At 36.5% G+C, this 24216-nt stretch overlaps 1 protein-coding gene across 4 annotated transcripts in view; it reads right to left on the reverse strand.

Moving 5' to 3' along the window:
- The window catches only part of FOXJ3 (forkhead box J3), a 190403-nt gene that overhangs the window by 96912 nt on the left and 69275 nt on the right, over positions 1-24216 (reverse strand). The window lies entirely within an intron of this gene.

Consider the following 24216-nt stretch of genomic DNA (forward strand, 5'->3'; position numbering starts at 1 on the left):
GAACACATAAATGAAAGAAAGGAAACTGACCCCATTACTTGTACATTCCTCTCATGTGTTCCCAACCCATACGTACTTCTTATTGGACCCCTAACCATCACTACTTATTATTCTTAAAACAATGTCAAAATGTATAACTATTCATGTACAAACCGTAAAATCACCAATTGTATATTTCCATACATTATGTCTATAACAGATCAGATTGTTCTCCTGAAATAATACTCATACTTGTTATGCTCCCTGTATAAACTTCTGGTCCCTGGTACTCAGATCCAAATGTTTATACCTTCTCCAAGTGATTATGGACCTTCTCAAGAGTTAAAAGATTTATAGGATGGCTCATTACAGGAGCTATCACTCTAGTGACCCTCAGTTACATCGAGAATAGTACTCACCAATACTATATACACTATCACTTCTGTTAATAAAATGTCAGAAAATGTTTCTCATGCTTTAGGGACACAAGAAATTATAGATTCAAAATTGCAGGCCCAATTGATGCACTAGAAGGTACAGTTTTCTTTTTAAGAGAGCAGATACCAGGTATAAAAATGGAAAATTGCCTCCAATGCCATGGAGGATATAAATCCATTTGTGTCACCCCACTCCCCTATAATTCCTTCCAATACAAGTGGAATAGTATTGTACAATAACTATTAGGAATATGACACAACAAAAACATTAGTCTTGTCTGGCAAACACAAGAAGTATTGGCTATGTCTCAAACACAAATCACTCTCATCTCACCAGAAGACACTGCAGCACAGTTCAGAAGTACTTCAAAAGAATCAGCCCCACACCCAAAAGTCATTTTTTCCCTACTAGGCACTGGAATATTCATCCTTATTCTCTTTCTTTTATTTTTAGTCTGCATCAAGTACATTCACCCCAGAAAGCAAAAACTGATAGAACATATATTTATTCCAGCTTTATTTATCTAAATAGAAAAGGAGTAGATGTGAACAGCATAAGAAGATTCAGGGACTTTCCATCAAGCAAGGCTTTGGAAATGCCCAATCCACCCAGCTTGCAAGATCTCTGGGTAGAAGCCATAGTTTAGAAGTAGTCAGACACATAGCTCCCCCCCCCCCCCCAGCATGAGAACTTAATCTAATTCTTCCCCAAATACTAAATGTCCTTCCAAGAAACTACTGATGCAGAAATTCTATGAGAAACTCTGTTAGATGGTTACACATTGACATCCTGAATTATCACCTATAGAAAACTCTGTTGAGAACCACTGAGGTGATCTACATCCATTGTCTCTATCTTGTAAATCATTACTAACCATTGTCTCTGCAAAAGGCTTACCTAATCACTTAGCCTACTTCATTTTCCCTAGAAAGAATGTACCCCAAATCATTAAACTTTCTCACTGATCAACATGAGACCTTGTGCCTGTCTCTAAGTCTGTGACCCTCCTGATTCCAACCCCATTTCTCTTATTCTATTCCGTGACCCACAAATAATTTGTCGAGCTGTACTCTACACAGTATACCTACAAGATCTATGGGAATGAAGGGAATTTCAGAACAAGCAAGAGATAGAGAATATTACAAAATATAAAATGAATAGTTTTGATTATATTAAATTTAAAATGTTTTGTACAAACAAAACCAATGCAACTAAAATTTGAAGGGAAGCAACAAATTGGGGGGAAATTTTATAACAAAATTCTCTAACAAGAATATAATTTCCCAAATATATAAGGAGCTAAGTCAAATGTACAAGAAATCAACCCATTCCCCAATTGACAAATAGTCAAAGGAAATGAACAGGCAGTTTTCAGATGAAGAAATCAAAACTATCAATAAGCACATGAAAGTGTTCTAAATCTATTATGATTAGATAAATGAAAAACAAAACAACTCTGAGGTACCATCTCATGCCTAGCAGATTGGTCAATATGAAAGTAAAGGAAAGTAATGAATGTTGGAGGAATGTGGCAAAATTGGGACATTAATACACTGCTGGTAGAATTGTGAATTGATTCAACCATTCTAGAAGGCAATTTGGAATTATGCCCACAGAGCTTTAAAAAAATGCATGCCCTTTGAATCCAGTGTGCAGCCCAGACATAATAAGGAAAAATACTTGTACAAAAATATATATAGCCATGTTCTTTGTGTTGGCAAAAATTTGGAAAATAAGGTGGAAAATTGGGGAATGGCTGAAACTGTGGTATATGATGGTGATGGAATACTATTGTGCTATATGGAACAATAAGCTGCTTGATTTTCATATGAGCTGGAAAGACCTCCATAAACTGATGCAGAGTGAAATGAGCAGAACCAGGAGAACATTGTACATAGAGACTAAAACATTGTGGGACAAGCAAATGTAATCAACTTTGCTACTGATAGCAATGCAATGATCCAGGACAATCCCGAGGGACTTATGAGAAGGAATACTATCCACATCAAGAGAAAGAACTGTGGGAATAGAAACACAGAAGGAAAACATTTGATTTTTCACTTGTTTATACGGATATTAAATAATGATTACTATCGAAATAAGTATTGAGTGTTAATACATATATAACTGGGGGGAGGGGAAAAGGAGAGGGAAAGTACATGAATCATATAACCATGGAAAAATACTTAAATAAAATTTTTAATAAAAAATAAGGTCTTTAAAGTAGAAAAAGAAAATTCAACATAAAACATTAACGTGATTAAAAAATAGATTATCTATAAAAATGAAAGTACAAAATTTAAGTAAAACACTAAGCTTTGTTGACTCTATTAACACAAAATTCCTAAGGACAGACCCAAGAAAAAAGATGATTTGAATAGTTGTCTTTTCCCCAAAGGTACCCTTTATCCAAAGAATAATCCATCTATGAATGAGACAAAATCTCAGTAATTGACAGAATGCCCTTTTTTTCTCTTCTAACATTGGGAAGGTTTTCATTCAAAAAAGAGACAATAGAATTTAGTTTTCCGCCATCAAAAACTAAAGAGAGATACACTGAACTATGAGTGCAGGAGGAACAAGATTTACCAAATTAAGGTAGCATGCTTAACCTGAGACTTAACTTTATAGATAATCTATTTATAGAAGTGGATTAAGGGGGAAATAGAAAGTTGGTACTGACAAAAAGAAGGGTGGATTAAGGTAAACAGTGATCAGAAACAAAATATTTTTGAAGATGACAGGGTGAAAGGAGAAAGTATGAATAAACCAGGATGGAGGGAATGAGATGGAGGGAAACACATAATAATCAGAACTATTAAAAATTTTTTCTTTACAATTTTCTCTGATAAAAGCCTCATTTTTCAAATATTTAAATTGACTAATGGTCAAAAGATATATGGACAGGTAGTTTTTAGACAAAGTAATCAAAACTATCTCTAGCCATGTGAAAAAAAAATGTTTTAAATCACTATTGAACAGAGAAATGCAGATTAAAACAACTGTGAGGCACCAACCCATACTCATCAGATTGACTAATATGACAGAAAAGGAAAATGACAAACATTGGAGGGGATGTGGAAAATGTGGATGCAATGTCGATAAAGTTGTGAATTAGTGCAATTATTCTGGAGAACAGTTTAGAACTAAATCCAAAGTGCTATAAAACTTTGTATAACCTTTGACCCAGCATTACCACTACAAGGTTTTCATCCTAAAGAAATCAAGTAAGGAAATGAACCTATATGTACAAAAATATTGAGAGCATTTCTTTTTGTGGTGGCAAAGGTTTGGAAATTGAGGGGGATGTTCATCAAATGGGGAATGGCTGAACAAACTGTATATGATATGTGATGGAATATTGGTATATGGTGATGGTATGATTATAATGGAATATTAATTGTTCTATAAAAAATGATGGACAGGATGCTCTCAGAAAAACCTGGAGAGGCTTACATGCATTGATGCAAAGTAAAATGAGCAAAATAAGGAGAGCACTATACACTATAACAGCAATACTGTACAATGATCAACTGTAAATGACAAACAAATTCTCAGCAATTCAATAAACCAAGATAATTCTGAGGATTTATTTTTTTATAATGCTATCTACTGCTGGAGAAAGAACTGATGGGAGACAATGCAAATCAAAGCATACTTTTTTAAGTTTTATTTTTCTGGTTTGTTTGGTTTGGGTTTCTCTTTTCTTTCACAATGTGACAAATGTTTTCCATGACTATATAGGTAAAACCTATATAAATTGCTTGCTGACTCAGAGAGGAGAAAAAGGTGCGAGGGAGAGAATTTGGTACTCAGAATTTCAAAAAAAGAACATTAAAAAAAATTTTGCCATGTAACTAGGGTAAAATAAAAATCTTAAAAATAGGCTTTGGGGAAAAAAGAAGATGTGTGTGTGTGTGTGTGTGTGTGTGTGTGTGTGTGTGTGTGTGTGTGTGTATGTGTGTGTGTGAAAACCTTACCTTCTGTGTTAGAACCTTAGTTCTAAGACAAAAGAGTGACAATGGGGGTTAAGTGATCTGCCCAGGATCACATAGCCAGGAAGTGTCTGAGGTCAAATTTGAACCTAGGACCTCCCATCTCTAGGTCTGGCTTTCAATCCACTGAGCTACCCAGCTGCCCCCTCAGTTCCATATTTTTAAAAATAAATTTGACTATCATTAATATTCACCATATAGTCATACTTGACAAATAAAACAAGAGAATCAAAAAAAGGCTGACCTTAATAATAGTTCATTTATTTAAGTACCAATTTTTGAGTTTTTTGATTGGACCACCTGTGTTTTGCCACTCACACAAGGAAAGTCCCTCTATCACGTAGATCCAATTTTGCAATTGAGTCTTAGAGAGCACCGAATGGGGGGCGGGGGGTGGGGGGGTGGGGGTGGGGGGCGCGACACCACACTTATCCAGGGGTCACACTGTCAACAGACTTGAATTCAGTCCCCCGCAAATGTTAATAAAACCACTAAATCGAATGAATTCGTTATGATTAAATTTGACAAACACTTATGCAAGGCACAGGATTAGATGATGAGAGTAAAAAAGACAAAAACAAGTCTTTCCAAAGCTCAACAAGCTTACACTCTACTGAGAAGTGATTCATGTATGTAGATAAGTAAATATAACTAAATTTAAGAGGAGAGCACTAGCAAGGCCTGTTAAGGGATGCTCTAAAAAAGAATTGGCACCAGAACTCTGTCTTGAAGGAAGACAAAGATTCTGAGAGGTGATAAACATAATGCATACGAGAGGCATGGGGGAATGGCTTTTGTGAATTGACTGAGAAGAGAATTAGTGTACATCATGACTATTAGCCAAAGCTATAAAAGGAAGTAAAAGGAACAGATTAATTTGAAAGAAAAGTTTAGTTTAGAGTTGACTGCAGACAGCACTAAATGCCAGATTAAGTTTGTATTTTATCTCATAGGCAGTAGTTTTGAAGTAGACAGTGAGAAAGCTAGAGATGTGCCTTAGCAAAAATATTTTGACTGCTAGGTAGAGGATGGAAAGTGAATGAAAGAAGGAAAACTAGATTGGTTACGAAGCCTTTATAGAAGCCCACGCAAAAGATGATACAAGTTTGTAGGGTAGGAGCTCTGTAAGAGAAGGGGACAGATATGAAAGGCATTGTATAGACAGAATGAGACTTAGCAAATAATTGAATAGATATTTGATGTAAATCAGGGTTAGCTATAATCCCAAGTGACTACAGAATGGGTGTACTCCTCAAAAATAGGTAAGTTCAAGAGGAAAGGAGGCTATATAGATGCTGAGTATAGTTTGGGACATGTTGAATTGAGGTGTGTGACACAGCTGGGACTGGTACAACTGGTAAATAGGAACAAAATTAGATCTGATCATATGGATTTAGGAATTATTTGGGAAGATGAAAATTAAATTCTAAGAATAAATGATCTCACCAAGAAACAATGTAGAAAGAAAAGAATAAAAAGTCTAGATCAGAGCCTGAAAAGAACTGTATTTAGAGAGTAGAAAAATGACAATCCATCAAAATTTAAGAAGGCCTATAGTCAAGAAGACCTGAGTTTTAATCCAGACTCAAATACTTATTAGCTGTATGATTCTAGGCAAGTCACTTTAACTCCTATCTGCCTAACCCTATCTGCCTCAGTTTTCTGAACTTTTAAGTTCCCTTTTAAAGGAAATAACACCTGCCTCCCAGGGTTATGAAAATCAATTGAGATGGTGCCTGGAATATTGCATGTGCTTAATAAGCTTGTTCTTTTCCATTCCCCTCTTTAAAGACTGAGAAAGAATAGTCAGGATGAGAACCAGTAGAGTATATAGTATCACGGAAGTTAAAGGAGGGAAATCTAATAGTTCTGAGGGAGTTAATTATCTGTTTCAAAGTTTTTCTCTACACAATTCCTCTCAGAATTGGGGACTTCAACATACACATTGATATCTTCTCAAATAACAAGTAAACACTATTGTTCAATCATATCTGACACTTTCTGACTCCATTTAGTGTTTTCATAACAAAGACACTATAGTGGTTTGCAGGTTTCTCCAGCTCATTTTACAGATGATAAAAAGAGCTATGTGACTTGCCCAAAGACATAGAACTAGTGTCTTGAAGCCACATTTGAACTCAAGGTCTTGTAAAAATTAAATTAGTTTCTAGTAATAAAAGTATTATATTTTATGAGGTTTATTAAGATTATTAGAAATCAAGGATACAAAATAATAAACCATGTGCCTAGGGCTGATTAGCCCATTCACAGCCTACTTACTACATGTTGCAATGTCCTAGTAGAGGAAGAAAGAGGCCGAAGTAGGCCTTACAGCCAGTTTAAATATAAATTGTGATCTCACCCAGGTGGGGACTCAGGTGAGATTATAGGGAATTCTGGGAAGTACTAAGACTTCTGGGGATTGAAGTCTGGGGTTCAAATCTCCATTTTACAGTCTTCCTGATTCCAGGCCCAACACTACCTATCTAACATTTATATAGAGTCTGAATTTGAAAAGCATGTCATATTCATCTCTTCTGATCCTTATAACCACCTTATGAGAAAACAGGTGCTGTTAGTCTCCTTTTCCAGGTAAGGAAATTAAAGCTCCCAGAGGTTCCATGACCACAAGATAATCTGTTCAGAGGCTGGAGGAAAACAGATCTTCCTGACTTCAATTCAGCATTCTTTCAATACCCCACACTATCTTGAAGGCCCTGTCCTCCTGGTTCATCAAGCTCCTCAATTCCCATGGTTTTCCTCCTCCATTTAATTCAGTAATTCACAGAGACATAGCCTGTTTCTCACCATTACCCAAAACTGAGACATATCCATGATTCAAAATTTTGAGACCCCTTCCACTATTCTCTACTCTTTAAACTACAACAACAAAAACCTTTTTTTTTTTGCTTTTGATTCAATCTCCGTCTCTTCTCTAGAAATTTGAGCTTTGGATCATACCCTTCCTTCTACTTTCTGCTACTTCCTTCCTGTTTACCTGCTTCTTTGCTCCCTTCTTCCCTACTGACCAACATACACCTACATCTCCTGGCATACTCAAAAACTTCCATGACCTTCCCTTTCCCTGAACCTATTATCCTATACCTCTTTTACATAAACAAACTCCTAGAAAAGTCAGTCTTGCCCTCCATTTTATTCACCTCCCATTCACTTCTCAACCTCTTTAATTCTGCCTTCCAACCCCACTACCCTAGAAACTTCTTTCTCTCCAAAGTTACCAATGATTACAAACTACTAAATGCAATGTCCTTTTCTCAGTACTTATATTTGTTGAGCTAAATGTTGCTTTTGACATTATCTATCAACCCTTCCTCCTAGAGACTTTCCTACATTGGTTTCTATCACACTATACCAGTGATGGTGAACCTTTCAGAGCTGGAGTGCTGTGCGCCCCCTCACATGCTGGTACATCCCATCCCACTCCCAACCCCACACAGGAGAGGGAGGAAACACTCTCATTGGGCTACTGAGCAGAGGATATGAAAAAATATCATCAGGGACAGTGGAGAGGAGAAAGGGAGCAGCTCCTCCAGAGTCCCTCTGCTTTTCTAGTAATGAACTGGGGTGGGGTGGGGTGGGGGTGGGGGTGAGGGGTGGCCTAGTGCCCACAGAGAGCGCTCTGTGTGCCATCTTTGGCACCTGTGCCATAGGTTCATCATCACTGCACTATACTCACTTGTCTGTCTGATCATATGATCTTAGGATTATATAGATCCTTCTCCCCCGATTGCCTATCTCCCTATGGTTCTATCCTAGGACTTCTCTATCCAAATCTACTGTTGATGACATTATCCGTTCCCATGGATTCAATTATAATCAATAGGTAGATGACTTCCAAATCTATATATTCAAGGAGAATCTCCAGCCTGAACTCCAGACTGAAATCATCTAGTTCCTGCTAGATATCATCAGTTAGAAGTAATGCTGGCATTTCAAACACTTTCTAAAATAGAACTCAATATCCTTTACCCTAAAACTGGCCTACCTCTAAACTTGCCTATTCTCTTGACAGTACTTATTTTTTTATTTCATCCTTCTAGACATTAAAGTTGTAACTTTAAGATCATTCTTCATTCATTTTCTCTCTCTCACTCTCTCCTATCCCTGTTTCTGTCTCTCTCCCCTTCTTTTCTCTTTCTTCTCTCTCCCTCCCCATCCTTCTGTCTCCTTCCCTCCCTATCTTTCTCTTTATCTCTCATTCCCTTTCTCTCCTACCTTTTTCTCTCTCTTCTTGAACAAATCCAAACAGCTGTTAAATTGTATTGATTCTACCTACACAATATCTATTGCATCTATTCTTTTATCTTCATTCAATCATCACCCTAGTTTGGCCTCACCATCTCTTACCTGGACTACTGCAATAGCTTCCTAATTGGTATCCCTGCTTCCAGACTCTCCCCTCTCCATCCACACAGCTGCCAAAACAATCTTCCTAAAGCACAGGTCCGACCATGTTTCTCCTCTGCTCAAAAATCTTCAGTGGCTCCCTATTGCCTCTAGAATAAAATACAAACTCCTCAGCTTTACATTTAAAGGCTTATACAATCTGGGTTCAACCTACCTTTCAAGATATTTCATTTAACTCCCCTTCCCATAGTCTACATTCTATGCAAACTGGCCTACCAACTGTTCCCAGAACTTAGAATTCCGTAACTCTCATCTCTATGCCCAGAATGCTCTTCCTCCTCATCTTTACCTTTAGGTATCCTTCACTTATTTCAAGGCTCAGCCTCTAGTTCCTATAGCTCTTTATATAACTACAAGAAACTTTTTTTATCTTGATAGGTCATGTTCTCTACCTTGAGAGCAGGGAATTTACTTTTTTTTTTCATTTGTGCCAGTGTCTTTCATACATCTAGAGTTTTGTTTTGTTTGGAGGTTGGGAGTGGAGCAGGGAGGGTGACATAGGGATGTCCAGAATTATTTCATCTATGTCAAGGGCTCCCAGTATGGAAACCTTCCAAAAATGAGCACCAACAACTCATCTATAGTAATTTCAATTAGCAATTGGTTTCTAACTCACAGTCCTATTGTCTTCAACACTAGGAAGTTAAGTGACTTGCTTATGGTCAAAAGAGCTAGTGGGTGTCAAGAGGCTGGGCTTGAAGATAAAAGAAAATACAGATATAAGTATACAGATTGGTAGTTTTATTGGTAATACTACTCGGTTATTAACCTCTAATAATTGAAGCTGTCCTGGTAAAAGATCTTGAGTTAGGATTATATACGAGTCAAATGTTAGGTCTTCATAATCAGTGTACTCATAGCTCCAATATCATTGATGGCTGTGAACCTTAAAAAATTCTCAGACCCTACTTCATAAGGTTAGGATTGTAAACCTTAAAAATTCCCCATTAGGACCACTCCCCATTTGGGCAGTGAAAGTAACTTAGATCAGGAATGTGAGAACTCTACTTAAATCAGGAATGTGAGAACTCTACTTCACCATACTTAAGTCTGCCCTAGGGGAAGATAAAGTTGTAAACTCTTTGCTGAACAGTGAAAAGTACTTAAACCCATACTTATAGTAAGACAAAAAGTTCTTTTAGCCATGCCTATTTTAGGGCTAATACAAAAGGGTGCTAAGTACCTATAAAGGTCAAGTAACTTGTGAATTTACAAGGATCAAAGAGGTGAGAAACTTACTCAGAGCTTTCCTGGTGTGAATTACTCAAAATTTTACAGCTTCTTAGGTGTGAACTAAGAATGTTCTGTCCTTTGAAAACCATCTACTATGATTGGTAGATGTAAGAATTTAGGGGAGGTGACATAGGAGAAAATTCCCTTTAAATAGGAGCTCCGATAGACATTCTAGGGCTTTTCAGATTGAGGACTGAGCAGCTGAGATGATGATGGCCTGGTGTCACTAGAATCCTTGCTTGGATAGATCTTGTGGTGAGTGATTAAGGACTGACTGATCTTTCTCTTAAGGGCTTAGGCTTGGGTTGGCCAGGGCTGCCCTGGGCTGGCCTATCCTTTTCTCATTATTCCTCTTTTTCTCTCTTTCTTTAATTCCTCATTGTATTATTAATTAAATTCTCTATAAAACCCAGTTGACTTGGGTGTATTCATAATTGGGAATATTTCCCTGGCAACCACCTTATATTTGATTTTGAAACAAGACACTGTAGTGAAAACATATTTTCTGCGGTCACAATTTACTCATCCACTCTTTTATCTACAACAATTTAATTCTTCCACTATTTTAATCACTACAGTTTATGGCTCCAACTATTTTAACTCTTACATGGCCTATAGCCTTAACTGTTAAATATGGGTTATAAATTGCATCTATTATATAAAGAAATCATAGGGATGGAAGAGCAATTAAAACTAAGATAACAGCTGGTATAATAGTTCAAATAGTTTCTACTTCTTGAGCATCTATAGTGTTTGTGTGGGTTAATTTAGTAGTTGGTACTAGGATAATAATATATAGTACTAAGGAGCTAATAAAGAAGATGATTATTAATGTATGATAATGGAAATATATTAGTTCTTCTATAATGGGAAATGTAGCATCTTGAAAACCTATTTGTATTGGGTATGGCATTTAAGACATACAAGGATTAAACTTGTGATTTAACTATAGCAAAGTTATGTAATAATTTATTATTTTTTTTTATTTTTTTTTATTATATTATATATATATATATATGTTTAAATAGATGGATCTATTAGATATGAGAAAAGGATGGATTTATAAGGCAAGGTTGAGAAAAAATGGAATGGATATAAAGAAGTGGGATCATAAAAACAGTGGTTAGCCAAAGTGAGGAGAATGACCACTTCTTTATCAAAGTCACAAGAGGAGGATGAGGAATCATGTAGAACAGAGGAATCAAAGATACATTCTACATTACAACCTAATGCCTGTCCAAGTCAGATTAAAATATAATACAACAAAATACAGATAATATATTTTAAAACTAAGTCAGTATGTGGCCTGAATAGATCATTATGTATACATTAGTGGCCTCATTTCTATCAAGTTTGACATCATTAATGTAGAGAAGTGCTAAAGTGTAAAATAAGGATGGTCTCAATTTTCGAGTAAATTAGGAACTTGGGCGACATATGAGCCTAGAGGGACAAGAATCTAGAATGTCACTATGAGTAATGAGTTGATCAGAGAAGAATAATAATAAAATTACTATGCAGCAAAGAGGGCCAAATTGAGATAAGAAACGATCTAGTGGACCCAGGGAAGAAAAAGTCCTGTGACTTCCTTCAACAATAATGAGCAACACAGATGTAGGAATGGAAATACAGGGACCTAATCTCAAGGGGATAGAAAGGCTAAACTAAATAAGGAAAAAAATAAACACTATTTCTTCCTCAGAGACTTCAACCTAAAGACAGTTTAAATATAAAGAGGTCTTAATATTGGAAACCTGAGATGTGGGAGAGCCCTTAACAGATGACTGTAATGTAAAATATGAGTAAAGTAGGAAGCACAGTCACCTGTACAAAATAGTAGACCAAGCAGTTTTCTAGCCATAGAACAAGGAAGCATGCAATAATTCAGAAGTACCTTCAGGGTCCCCAATTGATTCAGGGGCTATTCAAAAGTCCTTCTGGCCCCTAAACCCAGTTCTGGTATTTGAGAAAAAGATACTTCAAGGATCTACACTTTGGCCTCTCAACAAATTCTGAATATATATTCCATTATCAATTGGGGATTAGCAGAACAAGCTATGATATATGAAAGTAATGGAATCCTACTGTGCTATAAGAAATAATAAAGGGGCGGGTAATCATAGCTACAATCTAGACGCCACACGCTTCCTCTCCCCGGCACCGAACGAAACAGACTACATCAAAGGAGCATAAAAATCACCTTTGGCGGAACAGGACTCCCCAGTATCCCACAGAGGTGAAGGTACGTGGGGCTTGAACATTTCCACACTATAAGAAGAAGGAGGAAAAGCTTGCACAGAAAAGTGAACTGAGCCTCCCTTCCCCCACCCCACCTCCCCCACCAAACCAGAGTGAGCTACCTGAGCTCTCACCGGGACAGTGAGTGAGTGGGGAACGTCTCTGTCTGGGGCGGTTGGGGGGGGCACTCCAGGGTCCTTGGGATCTGGGGACTGCCAGGAAAAAACGTCTCAGGGCGGTTTCACTGGAGAATCCGGCGCTGAATACGGGGGTCAGCGGAGCTGTACTTGGGGCGGCTGCGCTGAACATCTCCGCAGAGCTAAACACCAGGGGCGGACCACGCGCTGATTATCTGGGCGGAGCTGAACACCTGGGCAGTGTGGCTGTGATCAGGGACCCAGGGCTCTAAGAAACCTCGGAGGCTGGGAAGAACTAGTCTGAAGCAACCTAAATTCACAGAAAAACCGCCCATATAACCCAGACCCCAGACCAAAAAGGAAAGGGGAATAAAACCACCAAAGGGATGGCTCACATGGCCCAAAATCAAGCCTCCAGGAAGAAAGAGAAAAAAGTGACTATTGAAAACTTTTATGGTGGAAGTACCCAAGGAAAAGAGGAGAATGAGGAGGAAATCCAAAAAAAATCTAAGAATCAACTACCCAGCAAAACTGACTATATACTTCCAGGTGAAAGTATGGGCATTCAACAAAATAGAAGATTTCCAAGCATTTGCTAAGAAAAGACCAGAACTTAGTGGAAAATTTGATATCCAAGCACAGAAAGCATGAGAAACATGAAAAGGTAAATATGAAAGAAAGGGAAAAGGAGATAAATCTTATCTTTTTCTTTAAGTCAAACTCTCTTCTATAAGGACTACATTTACATCAAATTATATATATTAATATGTGGGGAAAATGTTTTGTGTAACTCTCATAAATTGTAGCATCATAAGAGTAGTTAGAAGAAACATGCATAGGGAAAGATTGGGGCATTAAGAAGATTTGGGGAAAGTGGGGGCAAAGAAAAGAAAAGGGGGGGGCCGTTGGTAATACTAAGATTTACTTCAAGAAATAGGGGGGGACTTAATAGAATAATCTTTCCCATATAAAGATACACATGGGAAGGGGAGGGGAAGAACTCTCATATGAGAAGGAGAGGAAGAGAGCGTGAGGTGGAATTATTTAAACCTTACTCTCAGTGAAATCAAATCTGAGAGGGAAGAACATCTAGATCCAGTGGGATCCTGAATTCTATCTTATCCATTAAGGCAAGAAAGAAAGGAAAATTAAGGAGGGAGAGGGAGGAGGGAGTATAAAAAGGGAGGGAAGGAAAGGGGGGAGGGGAAGGGAGCATAAAAAGGGAGGGGCTAGAAAGGGAAGCATCTCAAGGGAGGGGACTAGGGGGACTGACCTAAAGTAAATCACTGGTTCAAAAGGAAATAGCTAAAGAAGAAAGGTCAGAACTAAGGGAAGATATCAAAATGCCAGCGAATCCACAAATGACGATCATAACTTTGAACGTGAATGGGATGAACTCACCCATAAAACGTAGACAAATTGCAGAGTGGATTAGAACCCAAAACCCTACCATATGTTGTCTTCAAGAAACACATATGAGACGGGTTGACACTCACAAGGTTAGAATTAAAGGTTGGAGTAAGACCTTTTGGGCCTCAACTGATAGAAAGAAGGCAGGAGTTGCAATCATGATATCTGACAAAGCCAAAGCACAAATAGACCTGATCAAAAGGGATAGGGAAGGTAAATATATTCTGCTAAAAGGGAGTATAGACAATGAGGAAATATCATTAATCAACATGTATGCACCAAATGGTATAGCATCCAAATTTTTAATAGAGAAACTAGGAGAATTGAAGGAGGAAATAGACAGTAAAACCATATTAGTAGGAGACTTGAACCAACCACTATCAAATTTAGATAAATCAAACCAAAAAATAAACAAGAAAGAGGTAAAAGAAGTGAATGAAACCTTAGAAAAATTAGAGTTAATAGACATATGGATAAAATAAATAGGGACAAAAAGGAATACACCTTCTTTTCAGCACCACATGGCACATTCACAAAAATAGATCATACACTAGGTCACAGAAACATGGCACTCAAATGCAGAAAAGCAGAAATAATAAATGCAGCCTTTTCAGATCACAAGGCAATAAAAATATTGATCGGCAAGGGTACATGGAGAGCCAAATCAAAAATTAATTGGAAATTAAATAATATGATACTCCAAAATCAGATAGTTAGAGAAGAAATCATAGAAACAATTAATAATTTCGTTGAAGAAAATGACAACGGCGAAACATCCTTTCAAACTTTATGGGATGCAGCCAAGGCAGTACTTAGAGGAAAATTCATATCCCTGAGTGCATATATTAACAAATTAGGGAGGACAGAGATCAAGGAATTGGAAATGGAAATCAAAAAACTTGAGAACGAACAAATTAAAAACCCCCAGAAGAAAACCATACTAGAGATCCTAAAAATTAAGGGAGAAATTAATAAAATCGAAAGTGACAGAACTATTGAGCTAATAAACAAGACTAGAAGCTGGTACTTTGAAAAAACAGACAAAATAGACAAAGTACTGGTTAATCTAATTAAAAAAAGGAAAGAAGAAAGGCAAATTAACAGCATCAAGGATGAAAAGGGGGACATCATCTCCAATGAAGAGGAAATTAAGGCAATCATTAAGAACTTCTTTGCCCAACTATATGGCAATATAGTTGTGATATGGATGTGGTGATATGGTGATATGGTGATATTTACAGGTGATATGGATGAATATTTACAAAAATATAAATTGCCTAGACTAACAGAAGAAGAAATAGTTTTCTTAAATAATCCCATATCATAAAAAGAAATCCAACAGGCCATCAAAGAACTTCCTAAGAAAAAATCCCCAGGGCCTGACGGATTCACCAGTGAATTCTATCAAACATTCAGAGAACAGTTAATCCCAATACTATACAAACTATTTGACATAATAAGCAAAGAGGGAGTTCTACCAAACTCCTTTTATGACACAAACATGGTACTAATTCCAAAGCCAGGCAAGCCAAAAACAGAGAAAGAAAATTATAGGCCAATCTCCCTAATGAATATAGATAGCAAAAAGACTCCAGCAAGTGATCAGAAGGGTCATCCACCATGATCAAGTAGGATTTATACCAGGGATGCAGGGCTGGTTCAACATTAGGAAAACTATCCACATAATTGACCACATCAACAAGCAAACCAACAAGAACCACATGATTATCTCAATAAATGCAGAAAAAGCCTTTGATAAAATACAACACCCATTCCTACTAAAAACACTAGATAGCATAGGAATAGAAGGGTCATTCCTAAAAATAATAAACAGTATATATCTAAAACCATCAATTAATATCTGCAATGGGGATAAACTAAATCCATTCCCATTAAGATCAGGAGTGAAACAAGGATGCCCATTATTACCTCTATTATTTGACATTGTATTAGAAACACTAGCAGGAGCAATTAGAGAAGAAAAAGAAATTGAAGGCATTAAAATAGGCAAGGAGGAGACCAAATTATCGCTCTTTGCAGATGACATGATGGTCTACTTAAAGAATCCTAGAGATTCAACAAAAAAGCTAATCGAAATAATCAACAACTTTAGCAAAGTTACAGGATACAAAATAAACCTACATAAGTCATCAGCATTTCTATATAATCCCAACACAGCTCAGCAGCAAGAACTAGAAAGAGAAATCCCATTCAAACACAGGATCTATATGAACACAACTACAAAACACTTTCCACACAACTAAAACTAGACTTGAACAATTGGAAGAACATTAACTGCTCATGGGTAGGACGAGCCAATATAATAAAAATGACCATCCTACCCAAACTTATTTATCTATTTAGTGCCATACCCATGGAACTTCCAAAAATTTTTTTTACTGATTTAGAAAAAACCATAACAAAGTTCATTTGGAAGAACAAAAGATCAAGGATATCCAGGGAAATAATGAAAAAAAAATACAAAGGAAGGGGGTCTTGCAGTCCCAGATCTCAGACTATATTACAAAGCAGCGGTCATCAAAACAATTTGGTACTGGCTAAGAGACAGAAAGGAGGATCAGTGGAATAGACTGGGGGCAAGCAACCTCAGCAAGACAGTATATGACAAACCCAAAGATCACAGCTTTTGGGACAAAAATCCACTATTTCATAAAATCTGCTGGGAAAATTGGAGGACAGTGTGGGAAAGATTAGGTTTAGACCAACACTTCACACCCTACACCAAGATAAATTCAAAATGGGTGAATGACTTGAACATAAAGAAGGAAACTATAAGAAAATTAGGCGAACACAGAATAGTATACATGTCAGACCTTTGGGAAGGGAAATACTTCAAAACCAAACAAGAATTAGAAAGAGTTACAAAATGCAAAATAAATAATCTGGATTACATCAAATTAAAAAGTTTTTGTACAAACAAAACCAATGTAACCAAAATCAGAAGGGTAGCAACAAATTGGGAAACAATCTTCATAAAAACCTCTGACAAAGGTTTAATTACTTAAATTTATAAAGAACTAAATCAATTGTACAAAAAATCAAGCCATTCTCCAATTGACAAGTGGGCAAGGGACATGAACAGGCAGTTCGTAGCCAAAGAAATCAAAACTATTAATAACCACATGAAAAAGTGCTCTACATCTCTCATAATCAGAGAGATGCAAATCAAAACAATTCTGAGGTATTACCTCACACCTAGCAGATTAGCTAACATGACAGCTATGGAAAGTAATGAACGCTGGAGGGGATGTGGTAAAGTGGGGACACTAATTCATTGCTGGTGGAGTTGTGAATTGATCCAACCATTCTGGAGGGCAATTTGGAACTATGCCCAAAGGGTGATAAAAGAATGTCTGCCCTTTGATCCAGCTATAGCACTGCTGGGTTTGTACCCCAAAGAGATAATAAGGAAAAAGGCTTGTACAAGAATATTCATAGCTGCGCTCTTTGTGGTGGCCAAAAATTGGAAAACGAGGGGATGCCTGTCAATTGGGGAATGGCTGAACAAATTGTGGTATATGTTGGTGATGGAATACTATTGTGCTAAAAAAAAAAAAAGGAATAATAAAGTAGAGGAATTCCATGGAGACTGGAACAACCTCCAGGAAGTGATGCAGAGCGAAAGGAGCAGAAACAAAAAAACATTGTACACAGAGACTGATACATTGTGGTACAATCGAAGGTGATGGACTTCTCCATTAGTGTCAATGTAATGTCCCTGAACAATCTGCAGGGATAAAAAAAATACTACCCACAAGCAGAGGATAAACTATGGGAGTAAAAACACCGATGAAAAGCAAAATGCTTGACTACAGGGTTGGAGGGGATATGACTGAGGAGAGACTCTAAATGAACACTATAATGCAAATTCCAACAACAGGGAAATGAGTTCAAGTCAAGAACACATGTATAACCAGTGGAATCATGTGTCGGCTATGGGAGAGGGAAAGGTGGTGGGAGGTGGGGAGGGGAGGAAAAGAAAATGATCTTTGTTCCCAGTGAATAATGTATGGAAATGACCAAATAAAATGATGTTTAAAATTTAAAAAAAAAAAGAAATAATAAAGGGAACGGTTATAGAAAAACCTGGAGAGAATTGTAAGAACTGTTACAAAAGAGAAGTGAACAAATTATATATTAACAGCAATATCATAAACATAATCACCTGTGAAAAACACTAACCAATCAACACAACTCACAATTCCAGAGGACTCATGATAAAATATGCTATGCTCCTCCAGAAAGAAAACCGATGGACTTAAGAGCATTGAAGTATATTTTCTTCCTGCCCCACAACACCATGGAGGTGGGAGGAGGGAGATAAGGCTAGTGTGAAGATTTATTTTCCTGACAATACAATTTGCAATGGGTTTTATTTTTCTAACCTTCTCAATTGAAGCTCTCAGGAATGTAATTTCTTGTTAGTGTGGGTTACTTTATGAACTTAAAAATAATAAAATAATACCCATCTAAAGAGTATTGCAAATGAAAAAAATTGAGAGGGATGTGGAAAAATGGGGACATTAATGCACTGTTGGGGGAGAGTTGTGAACTAGTTCAATCATTGCAGAGAGCAATTTGGAACTATGACCAAAAGGCTATAAAACTATGTGTAGCCCTTGACCCAGCAATATCACTACTAAATCTATATATCCCAAAGAGGTCAAAGATAAATAAAAAGGACCCATATGTACAAAAATATTTATAACAGCTATGGATATCTATCGATTGGGAAACAGCTGAACAACTTGTGGTGTATAACTGTGATGAAATACTACTATGCTATAAGAAATGGCAATTAAGATAACTTCAAAAAAAAACTTAGGGAGATTTATATGAACTGATGCAAAGTGAAGTGAACAGAACCTGACTACTGTATACAATAACAGCAATACTGTATGACCAACTGGGAAAAACTTAGCTATTCTCAGTAATACAATGATCCAAGGCACTTTTGAAGTACTCGAGATGAAATGCTATCCACCTCCAAAGAAAGAAATGATGGAATCTGAATGCTGACTGAAGCATACATTTTTACTTTATTTTTCTGGGGTTTGAAAATTGGGGGATGGAAGGGGGGGAGGCAGAGCACTACATTTTCTTTTGCAAATGACTAATATATAAATGTTTTACAAGATGCTATATGTATAATCTATTCTGAATTTCTTGTCTCCTCAGTCCAGGAGGGGAGAGGAAAAAGACATAGAACTCAAAAATATTTTTTAAATGTTAAAACTTTTTACATATAACTAAGAAAAATTAAAAAGTATATGTCAAAAATAAAGAGTTTTGTACAAGTCACCCTTTTCACTTAGTTAAGCATTGTCTTACCCATCTCCCCTACTCTGGTTCGACAGATTCAGTTCTATAAAACCAGTTGAACAAGGTCTTCTGGTAGGGTTTACTACAGCTTACTTTAAAAGTACCTGATGAGCCAAAAGGGGGGGAAGGAAGGGCTGGCTGCTGACAACGCACTAAGATACATAAGACTCATTGACCCTATGAGATTCGCAATCTCCATCATTTTTCAACCTATGATTAACCTCAGGATCAATCTCTGCAAATATAGATAGGCTGACCCTAAAGTGACACATATACAGTCTATAAACAGCCTTTTTCCAGCTTGTTATGATCTGTGGGGGGCTTCATTTTCTGCTAACCAAGCCTTCCAAGAATGCAGGTCAGGTCATCATCATACCATTAGAAGGCATCAAAAAGGAACTAAATTAATTCCTTCTAAACTAGAACATGAGGAACTATATCCAATAAACCAGATGTGGTTTAACCAAGGCAAAAGAATACAAGACTATCATCTATGCATCCTCTACTTTTAATAAAAAAACAAACATGAATGCAGACTAAAAGTAAATAAGCTTTTCTGGCCATCTAATCACAAAACTTACCAACACTGACCATTCAGGCTATTAAAATTCTCAGTTCCTTCACATATCTGCTACTAACCATGAGACCTTCCATCCTGCAATGGACTGTTGATTTTTTAAAAACTATGCCTAGGACTATACACTGATCCCTAAAGAAGGAAGTATGACAAAGTAAAATGTTCTGACTTTTGGGCAAAGGCCCTATATTCAAATCCTATCTCCCACATTTACTGCCTATATATATGATCAGGCCCCTTTTAGCTCTAGGGCTATGATCTCTATCAAATATGAGCTTGTTAGCTTCAGTCCATCCTTGCAGCCACCAGAAATCTTTTTGGATCTGAAGTCAATCATCTAACAGATTAGTTATCTCTATGATAATTTTCTAACATCTGAAAATATGCATGTTATAATCAATCAATAAGAATTTATTAAATGTTAGGCACTGTGCAAAACCAACTAAGCCTTCATTAAAGTCACTGGACAAAAATGTGAGCAGAACAAGGCCACAGAGTCCTAAAGCTAGTTTTCCTATGAAGAATTCATGATTGTTCCATATATTCTTAAATCTACTATTCAAAATTCTATATGTCTAGTTATTTAATCTCTTCTGAAGCCATTTTATCATACACACTCTACTACATTTTTTTCCAAGGAAATTTGTCAAATGTCTCACTGGAATTCAGGTATACTGTGTGAAAGGTATTCTAGTAACCTTGTTCCTAAAAGGAAATGACTTTCTTACTCAACTTATGCTAGCTTTTACTCACCACTTCCCTTCTAAGTATTCACACACCATAACTAATAAAAAATTTAACTTAAAAAACAATTTAAATTAATAATTAACATTAATTAATAATTGATAAAAATGCTAGATTTTAACAAGGAAGCTAAAGTATTTACCTCATCCCTTTCTTTGATAAACTTTTCCTACTTCTATTACCAAAACATCTAATTCACCAGAATTTCTCAGATCTATAATAATCATATCTGCAAAGTTTCAGTACCCTGTGATATAATGTATTTGTACCAAGAAATATAAATGTACCAAGGGTATCCTGGAACATCCTAATCATCTCTAAACTTATCTTGGGTTTCCTCTGGGAACCATTTTTACTATATCTTTCCCAAGCTAAAGGTCCAACTCCTTGGTAAGGAAAAAGGCAAAATAATACATGCATGCTATACTACCTACAACTATACAAAGATTTCTGGACACTATTTTTAAAGATCTTTATAATTTCATATTATTACCCAACTGCTAGTGTCTTCTCTTCTAAATATTCTTTTGAAACCTAAGGTGATAAGATTTCTATATATCCATCTTACTGAAATCAACTCTGAAATCTCATCACTCAAGTTCAAGTTACAACTCAGATCATACCTGGTGCTGCCCTCCTACTTGTATGCATTGCATTACAAAACATATGGTCATCCTGTTGGGATTCTGGTCATTTCTACTTCAACAAGTTTCTAAATGATCAAAATGAGATGCAAAATAAGAGTTCCCTTGCTAACTCCTCCATCTTTTAAAAGATGAAATTATTTGAAAAACAAGCCAATAACTTACAAACTTTTGCTTTCAACATCTTCAATATGAACGTATAACTTAGAATAGTAGCTAGATGATACAATGGGAGTCAAGATGTCCAGAGTTTGATAGTAAAGTGTCTGACACTGTACTAGCTAGGTTGAACCTGACAAAGTCACTTAACCCAGCACTTACCTCACAGGGTAATTGTGAGGATCAAATAAGATAGCCTACATAAAACAATTTGGAAACATTAAAGCACTATATAAATCATGTCTATTATAATTAATAATGTTGATTTTTGGTGTTCACTTGTTTTCAGTAATGTCTGGTAATTCATTATTTCATTTGGGATTTTCTTGGCAAAGATACTAAAGTGATTTGCCATTTTCTTCCTTATCCAGATCATTTTACAGATGAGGAAATTGTGGTAAACAGGATCAAGTGACTTACCCAGAGTTACACAGCTCCCAAGTATCTGTAGTTAGATTTGAACTCAGGAAGACTCCAGGCCCAGCACTCTCCACTGAACCAATTAGCTTGTAGCATATTTCTGACCCAAGAGGGCATTTTTCTCCTTTACTCTACATTTTTTTCTACTTCGCTTCCTGAGGTTTGTGAATTTCTAGTCAAGCAAGTATCTCTTGGTTCAAAACAACTACTTTTCAACAATCTATTTTCTTTATATATTCTTTAAATTCAGGAACATACATGTACCAATTTTATTGCTCTTTTTTGAACTATATCTGATCAACAACATGATCAAGACTACCAGAGCCACTGAAGCTAATGGAGTCTAGTATGGTGGAGGGATTGGGAGAGAATAGAGGGAAGAGTCCTTATAATGTCACTAACACTATCAAACTTTACATTTTAGGGAGGGATCTAGGCCAGCCAACTTTCATCCCATCCTGGATCTACTTCTGACTTTTCACACCTTGCCCCCACACTCCAACTTTTCAGTTTTGTTTTTTTTTCTGTATGGTCTTCTCCTATTAGAAAGTGAAATCTTTGAGGGCATATTTTTCTAACCCCAGTGCTTAGCAGAGCACCCAGCACAACAAACATTAAGTGATTAACAAATGTGTATAGACTGCCTGGCTTTTCTCCCCTTTGGTTTTAATTTTTGAGTCTTCTTATTCACATCTAACAATATTCCTATTTTTTGTCAGATATTCTCCTTCCATAGCCAGTAACAACAGACTATTTTTACATGTTGGTGTCCTTTTGGACATCTTTACCTTACAGTTCATTAATTTCCTCAACTCTCATATAGGTACTGTGCTAAGTGCTTTTTACAAATACTATCTTAATTTGATACTCAACAACAATTCTAGTATCTCCATATTACAATTTAAGAAACTGAAACAAACAGGTACTATAACTACAAGCTACATCTTCTTTTGAGCTGATTCCTGGGATATTAGCTGTATAATTTCAATTACCATCAGAAGAGGTAGACTGGCATTGCATTTACCATTAGAAAAAATTTAACCAAGAGTTCCTTTCTGACATTTCTGAGGTGCTGTAAAGTACTCAGGAGCTGCCTAATGGAAGAAGAGGAAAAGGGATGAAGAAGTTAACCTTGCCAGTTGGAAGGAAAGGCAAATAAATTAATCCTTTGGGAAAGTTAGGTCATTATCAGTAAGATTATAGACTCCAAAATCCAAAAGGTTGATATTAGCAGTGGGTCAGATGCTAATTTAAAGGGTCAAAGCCAAACAAATCTAGTTACGTTTAGAGAGCTGAGCTTCGGAATAAAAAAGAATTTATATAACACTTAATTTAAACTCAAGTTTCTACCCAAACGCATATATCTTATTATTCTGGAAGCATTTGTATTCCACTCTGGTTGACAATGACATCCTATGTGACTGTACACTGTTCTTGCATATACACAATTGCCTCCTAACAGCTACCTTTGCTCAGTATAGCCTCAACAATATATTGATGCTACCTCCTATTCACAGTGGACTTTTGTAGGAAAGCTGAGCCAAGTGGCTAATCCAATGTGGGGCCTCCGTGAGAAATAACTTTCAAATTTTGATACCTCAAATAAACAAAAATCTGATCTATGTGAGTACTCCAACCAATGGTGTGGATTACAACCCATCCACTCCTTCTCATACTGAAGTAATCTTGTCTCTGTTTTTCAGAAAATCCTCCAAAGCAGACCTACTGAATGCACTAGAAGCCATCCTCAAATTTCTTAATACTTTATGAATACTACTGAAGCACTCAGTTAATCATCTGCTATCAGTTGATCTTATTATAAGATTGTCCCACACTTCTCTCTGATCATACAAGTCACTGATGTCTTTACAACTCTTTCTTTGAACAGGTCATTACTATTAAGACAATGCTGTTTACTTATACTCATGAAGTGTCTTTCCATTATCTTTAAATAACCTACAACTTCTGGTTCTTATGAGATCACGGTATTTCATGATTTACAAACACATAGGAAATATAGTAAAAGATTATAATCTCCCTGTCAAATCCTTAATTGCTCCAAAGCAAAGAGAAACAACTTTTAGTGGTCTCTGAAAAAAACACAATAGGAAAAGAGCCTTAGTTCTATCAACTCCTCCCTTCTGGTAGTTCTTGGATCTTTCAATATCTTGAAGTTAAATTCTACATTCTCCAAGCTAAACTTTCAGAAAAGAAATACCAAAAAAATAAGACCTTTAGCAAAAATTTCTATGTAGTCTTAAACAGAACCTTGTATCCCCTGAACTATAAGTAGAATATGTGTGTTTGTGTGCATATATCTATTGTAGTGGTAGTCTCTCAGTGACCAAGAAAAACAATTGTCTTTGTACGTTTTCATCTATACAGTGTACCCTCATATGACTTTGAAGTCCAAAGACTGAGGTGCAAAGTTTGTGGCACATGGGGCATGGGACGCCAATTGTAGGAAAAGG

Source organism: Monodelphis domestica, chromosome 4 (assembly GCF_027887165.1).
Source record: "Monodelphis domestica isolate mMonDom1 chromosome 4, mMonDom1.pri, whole genome shotgun sequence".
Lineage (NCBI taxonomy): Eukaryota > Metazoa > Chordata > Mammalia > Didelphimorphia > Didelphidae > Monodelphis > Monodelphis domestica.